Raw genomic sequence first — 19,077 nt, forward strand, 5'->3', positions numbered from 1 at the left:
CCTCTGCAACTTAACACAAGCCTTCTGCAACTTGCTTTTCCACCAATGCTTTTCAACTTACTTTAACCTTCTGATTTTTCTATCCTAGTCCTTTCCCATTTCAGACAATCAGGATAAACCTTACAACATGCTTTCTTAGTTTCACAACATTTCCTTTCTCTGTATTTACCAACATATAAAGAAATTCATCTATAGTCTCTCTAAATATGTCTTTTGTTGTTACATATAAGCAACCCCCCCAAAAAAACATACCATTTAATGTTCATATACCAGCAGTTAAAGAAACCCATTTAAGAGACTTAAGTGTTACTTTCAACCTTATGAAGTTAAGAGCATTTTTCTTCTAGTTAGGTGTAACTTCAGTGGATTGGAGAGATGTCGTCGGACAGTCCACTCGTTGGTTGTTCTTCTTGCCTCACTGGGTTGTGCTTTCCTCACGTGGGAAAAGTGCACTCAAGGTCCAATACCGTCAACCTTCAAAGCAGTAGGGGTAGCTAACAAGATAACATAAGGCCCTTTCCACCGAGGTTCTAAAGTCTTTGACTGGTGTCTCTTGACCCAGACCATATCCCTTGGGATGATACCATGTTTTGGGTTTGGTTCTGTATTCTTTTCATGATAGGCCTGAATAAAGAGCCAAATTGTTTGCTGGACCCTGGACAGGACCTGCAACATAGTTAGGTAATTTGAGGCCAGATTTTTCTCCCCTGGTGGTGCTACAGCACACTGGATGATGGGGGGAGGTGCTCTATGCAAAATTTTGAAAGGAGTTAGGCCATGAATGTATGGAGAATTCCGAACCCAAAAAATGGCTAGAGGGAGGAGTGTCACCCAGTCACCGCCAGTCTCTATTACCAATTTAGTTAAGATATTCTTTAGAGTCCGATTCATCCTTTCTCCTTGCCCAGAGCTTTGGGGGTTATACTCACAATGCAATTTCCAATCCAACCCCATTGCTCGGGCCAGTCCTTGGAGGACTTTACTAATGAAAGCAAGACCCCCATTGCTCGGGCCAGTCCTTGGAGGACTTTACTAATGAAAGCAAGACCGTTATCAGACCCTATTGTCTCTGGGATCCCGTATCGGGGAATTTCTTCTAGTAAGGCTTTGGCTACCATCTGACTTGTTTCCCTTTTTGTGGGAAAAGCTTCTACCCACCCAGAGAAAGTATCTACTAACACTAATAAATACCGATACCCAAACTTGCCAGGCTTTATCTCATTGAAGCCCACCTCCCAACTCCGTCCTGGAGACCTTCCCGATATCCGAGTATCTGTATGCAGATTTTTCTGTAAAGCTGGCCTATCATGGTACAGCTCACACACTGTTCTACTACCTGCCGTGCGATGCTGTTTTGGTGGGGAAACCAGATCTGTGCTGCAGAATACAGTCAATAATTTCTTCCAGCCCAAGTGGGAAGTTTGATGAAGATTGGTGAGAAGAAAGAGTCCTAATTCTTGTGGCAAAATTAGCCTTTTTCACAGTCTCTTTGCCATTTCTTTGGAATTTATAGGTCCATGAACTCGTAGGTGAGTTTTTATCCAATTCAAATCCTCTGAGGAGTAGTTTGGCTGTGGCGGCGATGTGGGCATCTCTGGTAGGGGCAGACTCATAGCGGCCACAGTGATGATGTTTCCTGGCTTTCTGCTGCCACTCTTCTGGCCTCTGCGTCTGCTCGATTACTGATTGCTTCTGAGGTGTTGGCAGATTGATGTCCTGGAACGTGCAAGTTCTCTGCCTTCTGATGTGCGAAACCCCCATTCCCGGTAGATGGTACCTTGCACATGTACAGTTCCAAACGCGTATCTGCTGTCGGTATACACGTTGACGCATTTTCCCTCAGCCCATTCAAAAGCCTTGGCTAGTGCTACCAGCTCAGCCTTTGGGGCTGACGTTCCGGGGGGTAAGGCACTGCTCCAGACCACCTCTCCTTGATTCACCACTGCTGCCCCTGCTCGCCGTTGTCCATTCTGTACGAAGCTGCTACCATCCGTGTACCAGTTCAACTCACAGTTAGGCAGTGGAACATCCTGTAGATCAGCTCGCACCTGGGAGACTTCAGACAGGATTTCTGCACAGTCATGAAGAGGCTGTTGCAGGTCCGGTGCTGGCAGCAGGGTGGTTGGATTCAGAATCACTGAATCTGTGAAGGTAATCCTAGGCGAGTCTAATAACAGTCCCTGGTAATGAGTTAATCTGGCATTTGTCATTCATTTGCCTAGCGGCTGTCTTAGGACTCCCTCCACCGTATGGGGAGCCATAATTTGCAGATTTTGCTCAAAAGTCAATTTATCTGCATCTTTGACAAGCACAGCTATGGCTGCAATGATGTGGAGGCACGGGGGCCATCCTGCCGCTACTGCATCCAGTCTTTTTGACAAATAGGCTACTCGCCTTTTCCATGGTCCTAGCCGCTAGTTTAACACCCCTTTAGCTACTCCTTCTCTCTCATCCACAAACAGACTGAAGGGTTTCAGGGGATCAGGCAGGGTTAGAGCAGGTGCCTGCAACAGGGCTCTCAACATGATCAAAGACCTGTTGATGTTCCCCAGTTTATTGCCACTTTTTAGTCTCTTTGGTGGCCTCATAGAGGGGCCTAGCCACCTCTGCAAAATTTGGTATCCATAGTCGGCAAAACCCTGCAGAACCCAAGAATTCTCTCACCTTCCGAGTGTTGGTAGGCGTTGGAATATGAAGAACGGTCTTCTTCGTTTCATCAGTTAGCCATCGTGCTCCATCCCTTAATTTGTACCCCAGGTAGGTGACAGTCTGTTGGCAAATCTGTGCCTTTTTAGCACTGGCACGATACCCCAGGGTCCCCAACTCTTCAAGCAGCTGGCCTGTTGCTTTCAAGCATTCCTTTCTAGTGGCTGCCACTAACAGCAAATCATCAACATACTGTAGCAAAGTCACGTGAGGATGAGTCTGTTGGAAATGCTCCAGGTCCCGGCTAAGGGCCTCATTAAAAGAGTTGGGGAATTCTTGAATCCCTGGGGAAGCCTGGTCCATGTTAATTGGCCTATCTTTCCCCCTTTTTCTTCTTGCCCCTCAAAAGCAAACAATGGTTGGCTAACTTCAGCCAATCTTAACCAAATTAGTGTTGGGGAAAGATGGCTTAAGATTTTGTAGGGATTAGGCACTGTTAGGTGTATGTCTTCAGTTCTTTCATTGATCTTTCTAAGATCCTGCACTGGCCGATAATCTGTTCCTCCCGGCTTTTTGACTGGGAGGAAAGGGGTGTTCCATGCCGAATGGCAGGGCCTGAGGACTTCAGCTTCCAACATTCTATGGATCTGAGGCGCTATCCCCCGTCGTGCTTCCTCGGGCATTGGATATTGCTTAACCCGTATAGGTTGGGAGGTAGCTTTTAGCTCTACTGACTATTAGAGCCATATGTTTGGCCAGTCCTATGTCGGTTATTTCAGCCCAGGCTTTGGGGTAACGTTCTAGCCAAACAGTCATTTCCTCCTGGTCTTTTAATTCTTTTCTTTGCTCTTTAAATAAATGATGTTCATCATTCAATGATAAAGTCAATACATGTAATGGCTGTCCTTCTCCATCAGTAACTTTAATTCCTCTGGTTCAAAGTGAATACGAGCATTTACTTTAGTAAGTAAATCTCTTCCCAATAATGGAGCTGGGCTTTCAGGAACCACCAGGAAAAAATGAGTGACCTGGTGTTTTCCTAAATTAACAGTTCACTCACTTGTCCAGGAGCAAAGTTTAGATCCCGTAGCCCCCTGAACTATGCTTGTTCTCTGCTTATTTAGCTTTCCCAAATGCTGGTTTAGCACCGAGTATTGTGCTCTGTTATCCACCATGAATCCCACTGGTTTCCCCTTCTATTATTCCCCTGGAATCATGGGCACTCATATTTCCAGTGTCCGTACCCCTTACAGATTGCACACTGATTTCTATTTAACCTAACAAAGTTTGTTTCTTTGCTTAGGTTCATCCCTGTCTTTAACCCCTGCCAAGAAGTTTCGAGCCATTTGCTGCTGCTGCTTTTGGTTTTCCCTTGCCTGAAAGTCGCGGTCCTCCTTTCTTAATTTTTCCTGGACCTCTCTATCTTCCTTTCTGAGTCTTTCTTCTCTTTCTTCCTTAGTTTCTCTGGCATTAAATACCTTTTCTGCTATCTGCATCATCTCTCCCACAGTTAGTTCTCCTAAATTCTCTTGTTTGCTTAATTTCTTCCTAATATCGGGGGCTGCCTGGCTAATAAAAGAAAGTATAACAGCTGACCGGTGTACCTCTGCCTTTGGGTCTATTGGGGTATACTGCCTATAAGCATCATACAAGCATTCTAAAAATGCGGCTGGGCTTTCTGTTTCCCCTTGAACAACAGCCTTTACCTTAGAGAAATTTGTAAGCTGTCTAGTAGCCGCCTGGAGACCGGTCATCAGAGTCTGGAGGTACACTCGGAGACGCTCCCTACCTTGTGCGTCCCTGAAGTCCCAATCTGTGAGCGGGAAGGCATCATTGATTTCATTCTGAAGTGTGGTGGGTCTCCCATTTTCTCCGAGGACATTCTTTCTGGCCTCGTTGAAGATATGCTCCCTTTCTTCCGTGGTGAAGAGCGTCTTTAGCAGCTGCTGGCAGTCATCCCAGGTTGGGCAATGGGTATGCATGATGGACTCTAATAATCCTATAAGACACTTAGGATCTTCAGAGAAAGGAGGGTTTTGGATTCTCCAGTTATATAGATCACTGTAGGAGAAAGGCCAATACTGGTAATGTTGCTCCCTTTCTGGTCCCCCCTGTCCTATAACACGAACTGGGAAGATTGGGACGTCTTCCTCTGGAGTTGAGCAGGTGGGTTCCTGTTCTTCCTGTCTCTGAAGCCCTCTAGTCCTTGTTATACATCCTCTTTCTAGATTTTGCCCCCCAGTCGTCGAAGACACTGGCTTAACTGTGGCACTAGGTGCTTGGTCTGCCTGGATGGCTGCCCCAGCTACTTGGCCTGCTTGGGCATATGGAGGTGGCCTAACTGCCTCAGAATCTAATAGAGAAGGATATAGAGAGGAACTTTCTGGAAGCACCGGGGCAGAAGACTTTTCTCCATTAGAGACATCTGGGAGTCCCTTTTTCTCCTGGACTACCAATGCCGGAGTGCCACCATCTTGTACCCAAGGCCTAAGCCAGGAAGGGGGCTTCTGGACTAAATCCTCCCAAACTAAAATATATGGAAGCTGCTCAGGATGGCCCTGGTTACCAGAATGAGTAATGACAGCCTTGACCTTAGAAATCAGGTCTGGGGAAAACGTTCCCTGTGGTGGCCACCCAACTCCAAAGGATGGCCATTCGGCTGAGCAGAGAGTCTTAAACTTACCCTTCTTGATTGCCAGGCCCATTTCCCGAGCCTCCTTCTGTACCTCAGAAAAGTGGGAGAGGACGAGACCTTTGGGAATTACATGTGCTTGTCCCATTGTTAAAATTAAACAACTTATTCTATATTTTTCTCTTAAAACCACTTAATACTGTATTTACAAAGTTTTATAACCACAATCCTTATTATTCTCAGCCGAGTGGGATGGGGGGAGTTATAAGTCTAGGGGTATGATTTTAGAACTCTGGCGGCTAGTCCTTCATCCCGAATTGCTCCCCCCAATCCTTAAGGGCCACAGGTGGTTGGAAAGCCACCTGGGCAATCGGTAGAAGTCCTTTACCTAGACCAGAGTCTGGGATGGGCTCTACAGATGTTGTTGCTCAACCCCACCCAAAATCGGCTGTTTCCCTAGCCAAATACCTTAGAATAGCAATTAATGAATATTAAACGGATACCACGAAAACTTAGGCATGCAAATTACCACTATCATTAAAAGAGCAATTTCTAAATTTAGAAGAATTATAATTAACCACTAATTATAATACATTTACTGGTACCAATACTCCAAAATATTATACAACAAAAACAACAAATTGCAAATCCAATCACATATCCCAATTGTTTCCATTCACTCCACTTTCTCCAATCATACGGACCGGTCCTTTTCACACTCACACACTCAGTTAGGATCCTTGATGCGGCCAAATGGAGTCCACTTCACCGGTGGCAGATGGACCAACTCGATGACTTCTTCGTTGGGTGCCAAGATTCCTTCTTTGCTCGAGCACAGAGGACACTGTGCCTCTCTAAAAAAAATTTCCAAAACAGTTCTAACTCCCTTCTCATGAAGAAACTCAAGAATGGAGCTCCCCCTCTCACAGAGAGACTTCCACCGAGCGCTTCCTTTTGGAAGTCACTGGTCTTATGTGCCGTCGCACTGCCCCTGGGGTCTTCCTCCAACTTCCAACCCGGCATCCGGGCGTCGGGGCCTGGGTGGTGCATTTGGGCTAGAGGCCCTGGTCAGCACCACCACTGGAGGTCACAAGGGACTTTATACCCAAGCCTGTTCCTCCAGCCCAGGGGGTCACAAGGGCCTTACCACAGCGTCCTGCCGCCCGAGCCTTTTCCTCCACCTGAGGCCTTCGCCTCCAGACTCGATCAAAGGTCACAAGGGCCTAACACAGTGTCCTGATGCCCGAGCCTTTTCCCTTGTCTCATCCCAGGACTTACAATGACATATCATGGCCTGAGGGCTCCAAAATGAAACCTCTGCTTCTTGGTGCCGTTTGCTAAATGGGGAAGGGGCTTATCCTGGATGAGCCCCCATATGAAGGGTCCAAGAATCGCCCACCAACCCAAATATCGAAGGACTCACAAGAGATGTCAAATGGACGCGAGGTTTATTGTGCTGCAGCTGTCCCGGCTAGCCAGGGGTCAAGACCAAGACACTATAGCCGAGGTTCGACCCCTCCCCACTCCACGCTCTGAATTTTATAACCCTAGGAGGGAGTGGTTACACACGAGGGAGTGGTTACACACGTCAGAGCCCGCCAACCTTAGAATACAACCAATCAGATACAAGGACAAACAAGTACAACCAATAATTTTAAAACATGCATCCACACATGTCAGTGCCTGCTCTGCCTTTCCCACCCACCTTGGCTGGGCCAGGCTTATCTCTGCACTGAATAATCTGCCTGGAGAGCAGATTAGCCTGGCCTTGTTTGCTGATCTAGCTCAGAGATATGGGGATGGGGTCCCATTTACAAAGACCTTGGCCGGCAAGCTGGAGATTAGAGGCTTTGACCTGGTGGGTCCCCTACCCTCGTCCTTGAATCCTGCAACCTGGGCAGCTGGGCTTATGGATCTCCATTCTATTTCCAATCCTACCTTACTTCTATATCTTAACTCTATATTTTAATACCTTATTTCTAATCCTAATATGGAAGAAGACTTCTCTAGTTAACTTCTAATACTGGGGGGAAAGCGCTTCTTCTAGCCCGCTTTCCAGCACCCCTACATTCCTAAAACTGATCTCAGTATGCACTTGCAGTTGGGAGTTCTATATTCCTCCTCATGTTTCACAATGGCTCTACTTTATAGGAGATGATTTATTTATTTATTGTGGTACGGAGTTTGGAACTCGGGATTACTCTACCACTGAGCTATACCATCAGCCTTTACACTTTATATCTTGAAATAGAGTCTTGCTAAGTTGCTGAGGCTGGTCTAGAACTATAATTCTCCTGTCTCAGTCTCCGAAGTACTGGAATTATAGGCATATAACCACCATGCCTGGCTTGTTTGCTGTTTCTAAATAATCTGTTTAGGAGATTAGTCGCAGAAAGTAAGAAATTGGATGTTCTCCCTAATATGTGGAAGCTAGGGAGAAAATGGGTCATAGGAGGTGTACCAGTATTGGAATGGCCTAGGAAGATTTGGTCTTCCTAGCTCTGATTATTAATATATTTCAAAAGAAAATAATTGGTATATTTCAAAATAGTTGTGTCAAAATGGTGGCAGACATGGGTAAAAAAAGGACTTGATCTCTGCCTAAAACAGGCAGCTATTCCAATATAAATTAACCTAGCTCAAAGTAATTAACCAGTCAATAGGAGAGGAGAACTAGGCTTTTATCTAAAGACAGATCTACGTGATGATCTAGGGAGGATGGAGCAGGGTTTAACCTTGCCCTTCATGAAAGAAGACACCTTGGCACACCTTGCTGGGGGAGGTACCTTTCAGGGTTAAGGGGAGGTACTTACAGGGACGTTCACTATATCAGAGTCACGCAAACAAGATGAAAGTCATGGATATAAAAGGCCAAGTCCACGTGTAAGCCCTTTGGTGTATTCATTTCGAGTCACTCCCTCATGCCATCTTGGTATGGGGCTATTTTCTGTATTTCTATCTTTTTAATAAACTTCTTTAAATCTTCAGCAACTGCCCAAGCTTAGGACAAGAATCCACGGTTTTTCTTCTGTTTGGGGTCATTTTGGGTTTTGTTATGGGTTGGGGGTAAGTGTGTCTGGGACCCTAGCATGGGTTCCCGGGGAATGGCTTCCCCAAACCATAGTCTCCCAATCTGTAACAGGAGGAACTCTAGACGAAGAAGGAGAAACTATAGATGAGCAAATAAGGTGACCTAACTGAGGGGATGGGAGGGGGAAGAGGAAAATTCTTTAATATACATGATGTACATTAACAAACATCAAAGTCAATCACAGCTGGGCATGGTGGCAAATGCTTGTAATCCTAGCATTTGGGAGGCTAAGGCAGGAGTTTCACAGGTTTGTGGCCAGCCTCAGCTACTTAGTGAGGCCCTTTGCAACATAGTGAGATCTTGTTTCAAAATAAAGAATAAAATCCTCAGTACTGCCAAAAAAAAAAAAAAAAAAAGTCAATCACTAAGCCAAACATGAAAAGGAGGGAAACAGGAGGAAAATGTACCAGTATTGGAAACAGCCTAGGAAGATTTGGGGAAGCTCTGATTATTAATATATTTCAAAAGAAAATAATTGATATATTTCAAAAATAGTTGTGTCAAAATGGCAGCACACATGGGTAAAGAAAGGACTTGATCTCTGCCTAAAACAGGCAGCTATTTCAATGTAAATTGACCTAGTTAAAAATAATTAACAAGTCAATAGAGGAGAGCTAGGACTTCCTCTTTCTAAAGACAGTTCTACTTGATGATCTAAGGAGGATGGGACAGGGTTTGACCTTGCCCTTCAGGAAAGGAGATGCCTTGTCACACCTGGCTGGGGGAGGTACCTTACAGGGTTAAGGGACGGTTACTACGTCAGGTTTACGTAAACAAGATGGAGGTCATGAGTATAAAAAAGGCTGAGTCCACGTGTAATTCCTTTGGTGTACTCATTCAAGTCACCCCTCTGGGATGGAGCTGTTCCTATTCTCTGTATTTCTATCTTTTAATAAACTTCTTTAAATCTTCAGCAACTGTCCAAGCTATGCATATTTATTCTTAGCTTAGGACAAGAACCCGCATTTTTTTCTGTTTCTGTTTATGTGGTTGTGGTGGGGGAATTACTTCTCCCCTCACACACTGAACACATTTCACCGCAACAGGAATGAAGTAGAAATTGGGGAAGAGTTAAATGAGTGATGTGTGCATGTGTGCCACTACCACCTTGTATCCCACTAGGAAGTATGACTACAATGCACCAATAAAAAGAATTTCATTTTATTTTTTATTTTTATTTTTTGTGGGTCTGGGGATGGAACTCAGGGGCATTCAACCTCCAAGCTACACCCCCTGCCCAATTTTTTATCCTTTTTATTTTGAAACAGGGTCTCACTGAATTGCAGAGGGCTTCACTAAGTAGCTGAGGCTATCCGAGAACTGCGATCCTCCAGGCTCAACCTCCTGAATGCTGGGATTACAAGCGTGCACTACCACGCCTGGCTTCTAATTAAAAGAATTAAAAAAAAATCCCTATAGAAGCCAGGCGTGGTGGTGAGCAAGTTTGTAATCTCAGGGATTGGGATGTTGAGACAGGAGGATCACACAGTTTCAAAGCCAGCCTCAGCTACTTAGTGAGACCCTGTTTCCAAAGAAAGTATAAAATAGGTCTGGGAGTATAGCCCAGAGGTGGAAAAGTCCCTGGGTTCCACCCACAGTACCACAAAAAATAAAAAATAATAAATAAATTAAATAATCTCTATAGGAGAAAGATATCTTAAATCTTATAGTTGCATGTAATTCTTTGTGTGTGTGTGTGTGTGTGTGTGTGTGTGTGTGTGTGTGTGTGTGTGATACTGGGGGTGGAATCCAGAGGCTTTCTACCTCTGGGCTATGTTCCCAAACCTATTTTATATTTTATTTGGAAACAGGGTCTCATTAAGTTGCTGAGAGCCTCACTAAGTAGCTGAGGCTGGCTTCGAACCTGTGTGATCCTCCTGTCTCAGGCTCCCAAGCACGGGGATTACAAGAGTGAGCCACAATGCCCAGCAAATTGCTTGTAATTCTGAAGTGTTAAATCTCCAAGGAACAAAGGGACATGGTATAATTCTTTTGAGATTTATAAACTACCTCCTAATCTCATTTAGAAATGCAGTTCCAATAAAATTTTACTCTTTATTTTTAATAAGATTATTAGACCAGGTGTGGTGGCACATGTCTGCAATCTCACTGTTTGGGAGGCTGCGACAGGAAGATTGCAGGTTTGAGACCAACCTTAGTAACTTTAAGCGACTCTCAGTAACCTAGTGAGACCCTGTTGAAACGGGGGTTTCTTCTGAGCCCCCCAAGATGAAACAGGGGGTTTCCTGAGAAGAAACCTGGAGTTTCAAAGATGAAATGGAGTTTATTAAGAAGAAACTCGGCATTTCCTTACAGGGTTCTTGTCTATGGTGAGCAAAGAATGACACCCGCAGACCTCAGGAAAGGGAGTAAAAGGTTTATTGGAAGCAGCAGGGAATGGGGAAAGGTGGCTGAACACCCCAAAGGGGCTGGAAATCTGGGGTCTAGCAGCTGCCTTCAGGACAATACTTGAGAGTAGCCCAAGCCGAATTGCCTTCAGTTGCAGGCTGCTTTCTTCCAGAGTCCACGTGATCTGCCAGAAGGGAATAGAGAAAAGTGGCTGAACACCCGAAAGGGGTGGTCGGAACTCTGGGGTCCAGTAGCTGCCTTTAGGTCACTACCTGAGTGTCGCCCGAGCCAAGTGCCCGTCAGTTGCAAACTACTTTCTCCCAGAGTCCATGCGATCTGCCAGAAAAGAGGTGCAGGTCACCCCTAGGGACCCTGGTCAGCCTTGATGTCCAGCAGAGGCCTTCAGGTCACTACCCAAGAGTAGCCTCAGCCACGTGCCCTCAGTTGCACTCTGCCTTCTCTCAGGGCTAACAGGACCTGCGAGAGAGAGAACAGCTCCCCAAAAGGGGAGGGGGTCCCGAGAGGGAAAAGCCCCAATTTGCTGATCACCTACGGCCATTGCTTGACTTCTATGAGTCCTCTTTTTGGTTAAGGTGACTTTGGAATCCCAGGAATTCTGGGAAACAGCTCTCAGGATTTGCATAGGGTATTTGCAAGTCCTTTGAAGAGTCTCCTGTCAGACTTGCTCCGTGAGGGGCTTCTGGGTTTGTTGATTAGTAAACCAATGGCTTTGTGAAGCTCTGGTCCTTCTTATCTCTGAGCCTTTGGAATTTCAGATATTTTTCACCCCTCAGGAAACTCAGGAAATTAACTTTTTCCTATGGAGGCCTTTTCCCTATCTGCCTATTTCCTTTCTATCTCCTCATTGTTTTACCTTTTTGTTTTTTTTTTTAATGGCTTGGGATTTAGCTTGGAGGTAAAAATGTCCCTGGGTTTAGTCCCCAGCACCACACACATGCACACATACACACACACACACACACACACACACACACACACACACACACTATTAAATTTGTGCTTATGTGCTCAATTGTACAGTCCTAATAATTGTTTCAGTGGTTTAATAAAAAAGACACTTTTTAATACTTAGAGCTTTATAGCCACAGGGAATATTTTAAACTTTGAGTTTCCGCCTATGTCTTTTTGTGGAAGGATGATAGGGTGACCAATAAAAGACTTCAAGCATGGAAATATACTGTGTTAGGCTAAAATCCATAGAATAAATGGAATAGAAATACAAGTTCAAAGAAAGGAATAATATATAAAATTTTCAACTATGAAAGCAGAGCTTCCTTTCAACCTTTAAAATGAATGAGGTAGATATCAAGAAACTCTGCTATTTAGATATCATTGAAAAAACTTTTAAAAAGATAAAAACCTAAAAGAGTGATGAAATAGATTTATTTATAATATGCTAGAAATTTTATCCTTTCCAACTTTTTAAACTTATAATGAAAAAATTTAAATGTCAACTTAAAAATGCATTTAAAAGAACACAATTTGTTAAAAAAAAATCTTTGAAAAGGAGATTCTGCCTACAGTATCCTGGAGAGGTCCCCAGCCATCTCAATCTTTCTCTTGTTCTGAAGGTCTGTGGCTGCAGGAAATCTTTTTGATTCTCAAAGAGGAGACTGAAATAGGCATGGTGGTGTACACCTATAACTCCAGTATTTGGGAGGTTAAGACAAGAGGATAGCAGGTTTGAGGCCAACCTCAGCAATTTAGTGAGACTGTTTCAAAATACAAAATAAAATAGGGCTTGGAGGTAAAATGACTCTGGATTCAATCTCCAGTATGATGAAGAGGAAGAAGGAAGAGCAAGAAGAGGAGGAGGAGGAGGAGGCTGACTTTATCTGTCTGTCTAGATAGAATATGGATGGATCTCTCCCCCCACCCCAGGGCTTTGTGTCCTCTTCCTCTGATCTCCCACGTTCAATTGCGATTCTCTTCCTTTGCTTTTTAGGGGTTTTCTTTTGCTCTACGTCTTACAGATTTACCTTTTCAGTCCCTACCCCCCCCCCTGCACACAAGCCTACCTATTTCTTTCTGGGCTTTTTATTTTTTCTTCATCACAGTTATTAGCCTCTGTTGAAGTTGCTTTATCACTAGGGCCCAGTTGGTTTCTTTCTTTATCTGTTGCTCCAACAGAAACTCTCAACCTTTAGCATGCATCGCAATCACCTGGAAGATTAGTAAAACACAGGTGACTGGTTCCTCCCCCAGACTTGCTGATCCAGGATGTCCAGAGTAGGGCCTGGAAATGAGTATTCCTAACAAATTCCCAGGTGATAGCCATGCTGCTGGGCTGGGGGCCTTGCTTTGAGAACCACTGCTCTGAGCTCATGTTAGCTCCACTCCCCAGAGGTTATGTGGCTAAATGGCAGGTATCTTTATTTTTGGAGCTAAGCAGAACACCAAAAGAGGTGTACCCCTAGTACTTGGAAGGCTGAGACAGAAGAAGTCCAGGCTGGAGGGCAGCATGTAAAAACTTAGGTAGGCCCTGTTTCAAAATGGAAAATAAAACAGGGCTGGAGGTATAGCTCAGAGTTAGTACTCCCCTGGGTATAATCCCCAGTAGCATTAAAAAAAAATCCAAATCATAGCAACATCTTTGTAAATAGTCCCTTTATCAAACTCTCTTTAGTCATCCATTTTGAATGTACCATCTCTTTCCTAGCTGTATGGTATCAATTTTCCCCCTAAGTAGAAGGCAAATAAAAATCTAAGGATAGAAATTACAGAAGATGAAAGCCAGGCATTGTGGCACATGCTTGTAATCCCAGCATTTGGGAGGCTGAGACAGGAGGATCAGGGTTTATGGACAGCCCCAGCTACTTAGTGAGGCCCTTTGCAATTCAGTGAGACCCTGTTTCAAAATAAAGAATAAAAAAATAGGGCTGAAGGTGTAGCTCGGAGGTAAAATGCCCCTGGGTTTCATCCCCAATACTACAAAATAAATAAATAAATAAACAAATAAATAAATAATTAAGAAAAAGAAAAGAGATTACAGAAACTAAAATATGTCTTGAAATTAAACAAAACCTTTTAAACAGTAAGAACCCTTAAAGACTGCAATAGTTACCTTGGGAGAAGGTTTCTTTCTAGAAGTTTCTAGAAGACCATATGCTATGAATAATGTGTCTGTGGTTTTCATCCTTAGGGGAGAAGAAACTAGTTAATCCCCTCAGTTCCTTGTGACAAGTCTCAAACCATGAGAGGTTTCCTCCAAGAACAGAAATGATGTAGTTGAAGGCTTAATGTACAGTGTTTAAGTACAGGCAAACCAAAAGACCATTGTGTGTGTGTGTGTGTGTGTGTGTGTGTGTGTGTGTGTGTGTTTTGCTGGGGATTTAACCCATGGGTGTTTTACCTCTGAGCTACACCCCCAGTCCTCTTTATTTTTTGTTTCTTTTTTCTTTTTGTTTCTTTTCTTTTTTCCCCCCAGTACTGAGGATGGAATCCAGGGGCATTCTACCTCCAAGCTACACCCCCAGCCCTATTTTTTATTCTTTGTTTTGAAACAGGGTCTCACTCAGTTGCCAAGGACCTCACTAAGTAACTGAGGCTGGCCTCGAACCACTATCCTCCTGTCTGAGCCTCCCAAATGCTGGGATTACAAGTGTGCGCCACCACACCCGGCTATTTTTTTGTTTCAAAACAGGGTCTTACTAGGTTGTTGGGAGTCTCTAAGTTGGTGAGGCTGTCCTCGAAATTGCAATCCTTTTGTCTTAGCCTCCTAAGTATTGGAATTATATGCATGTGCCACCACACTCAGCTAAGACCACTATTTTTTAAAATAAATATGTTCAAATTGTATCTTCTTGAATATTTTTTCCGGGGAATATTTAGCAACAAATTCATTATAAATCCTTGAAACTTTTCTTCTTAATAAATAAATTTCTTTGCACATAAATGTCTGAACCTGTTAGAATTAGAGAAGCGTACTAGAATAAATTCTGATTGTTAACAGAAACCCTTGATCTGATAAGATCATAAGAAAGATGGTGTTGAGCCTGGCATGGTGGCACACACTTTGTAATCCCAGCATTCAGGAGGCTGAGACCAGAGGATCGTGGTTTGCAGACAGCCTCAGCTACTTAGTGAGGCCCTCTGCAAATTAGTGAGACCCTGTTTCAAAATAAAGAATGAAAAGCCGGGCGTGGTGGCGCACGCTTGTAATCCTCATGCTTGGAAGGCTGAGACAGGAGGATCGCGCAGGTTCAAAGCCAGCATCAGCTGCTTAGTGAGGCTCTCAGCAAATTAGTGAGACCCTGTTTCCAAATAAAATATAAAATGGGTCTGGGAGTGTAGCCCGGAGGTAGAAAGCCCCTGGGTTCTATCCCCAGTATTACAAAGATAATAAATAAAATAAAATAAAGAATGAAAAACAAAGCAGGGGGTGTAGCTCGGAGGTGAAATGTCCCTGAGTTCCATCCCCAGACCTGCAAAAAGAAAGAAAGAAAAAAAAAAAGGAAGATGTCATTGAGCAGACTGACTATACTGAAGACTGTGGGGGTGTCTCTCTGATCTCTTAGGTCAGTGGAAAGACGACAGAGGTCTTGTATCTACTGATTATACCACCAGGAAGCCTCATGAGAATGCTTCAAGACCCAGGGACAGATAAATCCCAGAGAGGAAATAGGATACACAACTAATTGAGAGACAAATGCTGAAAGAAAGATCATCCTAATAGCCCTAGAAACTAAGCAGTGAAGAGAATGAGGCCTACAAAAATGTGCTGTGTGTCTCAAACCTAGATCTGTGTTGACATCCTAGACAGCTTGGCAATGATTAATAATAAATAAAATTTAGGTAGATTGGTTCTAGGATTTGGATAAGTGTCCCTTGGAGGCCCATGTGATAGAAGCTTAGTCACCAGTTCATGCTACCATGTGGAGATGATAAAACCTTTAAGAGATAGAGCCTCGTGGAAGAAAGGTCACTGGAGATGAGCCCTTGGGAAGACATCAATGTCATTCTTCACAGACATAGAAAAATCAGTCCTGAGTTTCATATGGAGAAACAAAAGACCCAGAATAGCCAAAGCAATTGTCAGCAATAAGAAACATGCAGAAGGTATCACAATTTCTAACTTCAAATTATACCACAGAACTATAATAAAAACAGCATGGTACTAGCACAAAAAAGACCTATAGACCAGTGCAATGGAGTAGATGTACAGAAACAAATCCATACACTTATAGCCAATTGATTTTTGACAAAAGTGCCAAATACATTTGTTGGAGAAAAGACAGTCCTTTCAACAAATGGAGAAAACTGGTCATCCGGTTGTAGAAAACTGGAACTAAATCTTTACCTCTCACTCTGCACTGGAGTCAACTTGAGATGGATCAAAGACTTAGAAGTTAGACCAGAGAATGTGCAGCTACTAGGGGAGGACATAGGCTCAGCACTACAACAGAGAGGCACAGAAAGATACTTCCTAATAAGACCCCCTTAGCTCAGAAAATTAAAACGAGAATTAATTAATGAGATGGCATTAAGCTAAAAAGTTTCTGCTCCTCAAGGGAAACCATTAAGGGTCCAAAGAGAGGGCATAGAGAATGGGAGAAGGTCTTTGCTAGTCATTTCTCTGATGGACGACTAATATCTAGAACATACAAAGTATTAAAAAGACTTAACACTAAAAAAGCAAATAACCCATTCAGAAATGCACAATTGAACTAAATAGATACTTCACAAAAAAAGAGATACAAATGGTCAATAAATACATGAAAAAATGTTCAACATCATTAGCAATCAGGGAGATGCAAATCAAAACTACACTGAGATTCCATATAACTCCAATCAGAATGGCTATCATTAAAAAGTCAAACAATAGTAAACATTGGAGAGGATGTGGGGAAATTGAAACTCTTCTACACTACTGGTCTGGTTGCAAATTAGTTCAGTCACTATGGAGATCAGTGTAGACATTCTTTAGAAAACTAGGAATGGATCCACCATATGATCCAGCTATACTATTCCTGGGTATCTTTCCAAAGGGGCTGAAATCAGAAAATTATAGTAATATATGGATACCCACATTCTTAGCTGCATAATTCACAACAGCCAAATTATGGAACAACCTAGGTACTCATCAACAGATTTATGGATTACAAAATTATGGAATATTCACACAATGAAATTCTACTCAGCAATAAAGAAAAACAAAATTATGTCATTTTCAGGAAAATGGTAGAACCTGGAGAACATTATGTTAAATGAGATTAGCCAGTCACAAAAAAACGAAGGGTCATATGTTTTCTCTAATATGCAGAAACTAGGGAGTAATGGGGATACCAGAAAGACTCCAGATAATGGAGGGGAAACCTCAGTGGAGCCAGGGAGGTGGTCTAGGGGAAGGGGAGAAGGAAAGGTGAGGATCAGTGAAGGAATTACTACCATTGGCTTTGTGTACATATGTGAAAATATCTATGACAATCTCAGTACTCTGTATGGGAAAGGGGGGATGGGAAGGGAGCCAGAGGAGGGGGTCACCAAGTACAATGTGCATGTATATTACTGTCAACATGATTTACATTATGATGTGAGACTATAATGCACCAATAAAAGCATATATATTTATATAAATACATATATATGTGCATATATATGGTGTGTGTGTGTGTGTGTGTGTGTGTGTGTGTGTGAGAGAGAGAGAGAGAGAGAGAGAGAGAGACTGGGGATTGAACCTAGGGGCATTCTACCTTAAAGCTATTCCCCAAGCCCTACTTTATTTTTATTTTGAAACAGGGTCTTGCTAACTTAATGAGAGTACTACTATTTGCTGAGGCTATCCAAACTGCAATCCTCTTATCTCAGCTTCCCAAGCACTGGGATTACAGGTGTGTGCCACCATGCCTGGCTTAATATATGTTCTTTTTTGTAGTAATGGGGCTGGAACCCAGGGGCTTTCCAACCTCCGGCCTATACTCCCAGACCTATTCTATACTTTATTTGGAAACAGGGTCTTACTAAATTGCTGAGAGCCTCACTCCATAGCTGAGGCTGGCTTTGAACCTGTGCAATCCTCCTGTCTCAGCCTCCTAAGTACTGGGATTACAGTAGTGCGCCACCATGTCTGGCTTAATGTATGTTTTTATTTTTTTATTTTTATTTTTTTGGTGGTACTGGGATTCCTTGAAGCCTTCTACTTCCGGGCTACACTCCCAGACCTATTTTTTATACTTTTTATTTTTGGAAACAGGGTCTCTTAAGCCAGCGCTCGTGGCTGCCTTTGAATCTGCGCGATCCTCCTGTCTCCACCTCCCAATTAATATATGTTTTAAATCTGTGTGCAGTTAGTTTGATTCTTTCCCCACTTAGCTTTATTTCATATGCATATATATATATTGGTGGTACTGGGGTTCCTGGAAGCCCTTCTACCTCTGGGCTACACTACCAGACCTATTTTATATTTTTATTTAGAAACAGGGTCTCCTAAACCAGCGCGTGCGGCTGGCTTCGAACCTGAGCGATCCTCCTGTCTCCGTCTCCCAAGCGCGGGGATTACAGGCGTGAGCCACCACGCCCCGCTCATATGCATATTTTAACATGCAAATATAGATCACATGGTCATTGTTTTAATAGTTATATGTTTTCATTGTTTTATCTCATGTTTTGGAAAATCAGTCCTTAAATCTAGACATTTGGTGCCCAGTTTTTCTTTATTATAAATGGTGTAACTATAAATATCATGATTCGAATAACTTCTTTCTGTCTTGAATTGCTCCCTTATACACTAAAGACGCTGTAGATGAGCGTAGGGAGCAGTTCTGGACTCTACAGACTGCAGATCAGCTGCTTTATAGCACGGTTCTACGAGTCACTGTGCACTGGAGAATGGGCTTCTTTTCACGTGGCCTCTGCAGCAAGACATTTCATTCCTTTTTTTATTATTATTTTTTATTAGTGCACTGTATTAATACATCATAGTGGGATACAAACTTTTGTAGACATACATGCACACATCGCCCATTCAGCCCCCACCCGATCCCCACCCCATTCTCTCCCCATCCCTCCCTCCCATGCTTGGCTTAGTGGTTGACATCTAGTATTATAGCAATTTATCTACAATTAAAAATGATAATCTCACATAACAGTTTCATTTGTCTGATACCAAGCTTTTGATGACTTAAAGATAACATTTCAATATTTCTTTTTACTTTCTTTCTTACCAGAGAATATTTTTTTTCTATTTTTTTAGGTGAAGCTATCATATATTTATATATTTATTTTTCAGAAAAAAAATCTATCCTAATATGGAATATGGACTCTAGATACCCAAAATGATCTTGAAAAAGAACAAAGCTAGAAGATATATATTTTCTGATTTCAAACCATATAAAGCTAC

This window comes from Muscardinus avellanarius (assembly GCF_963383645.1).
Source record: "Muscardinus avellanarius genome assembly, chromosome: 5".
Classification (NCBI taxonomy): domain Eukaryota; kingdom Metazoa; phylum Chordata; class Mammalia; order Rodentia; family Gliridae; genus Muscardinus; species Muscardinus avellanarius.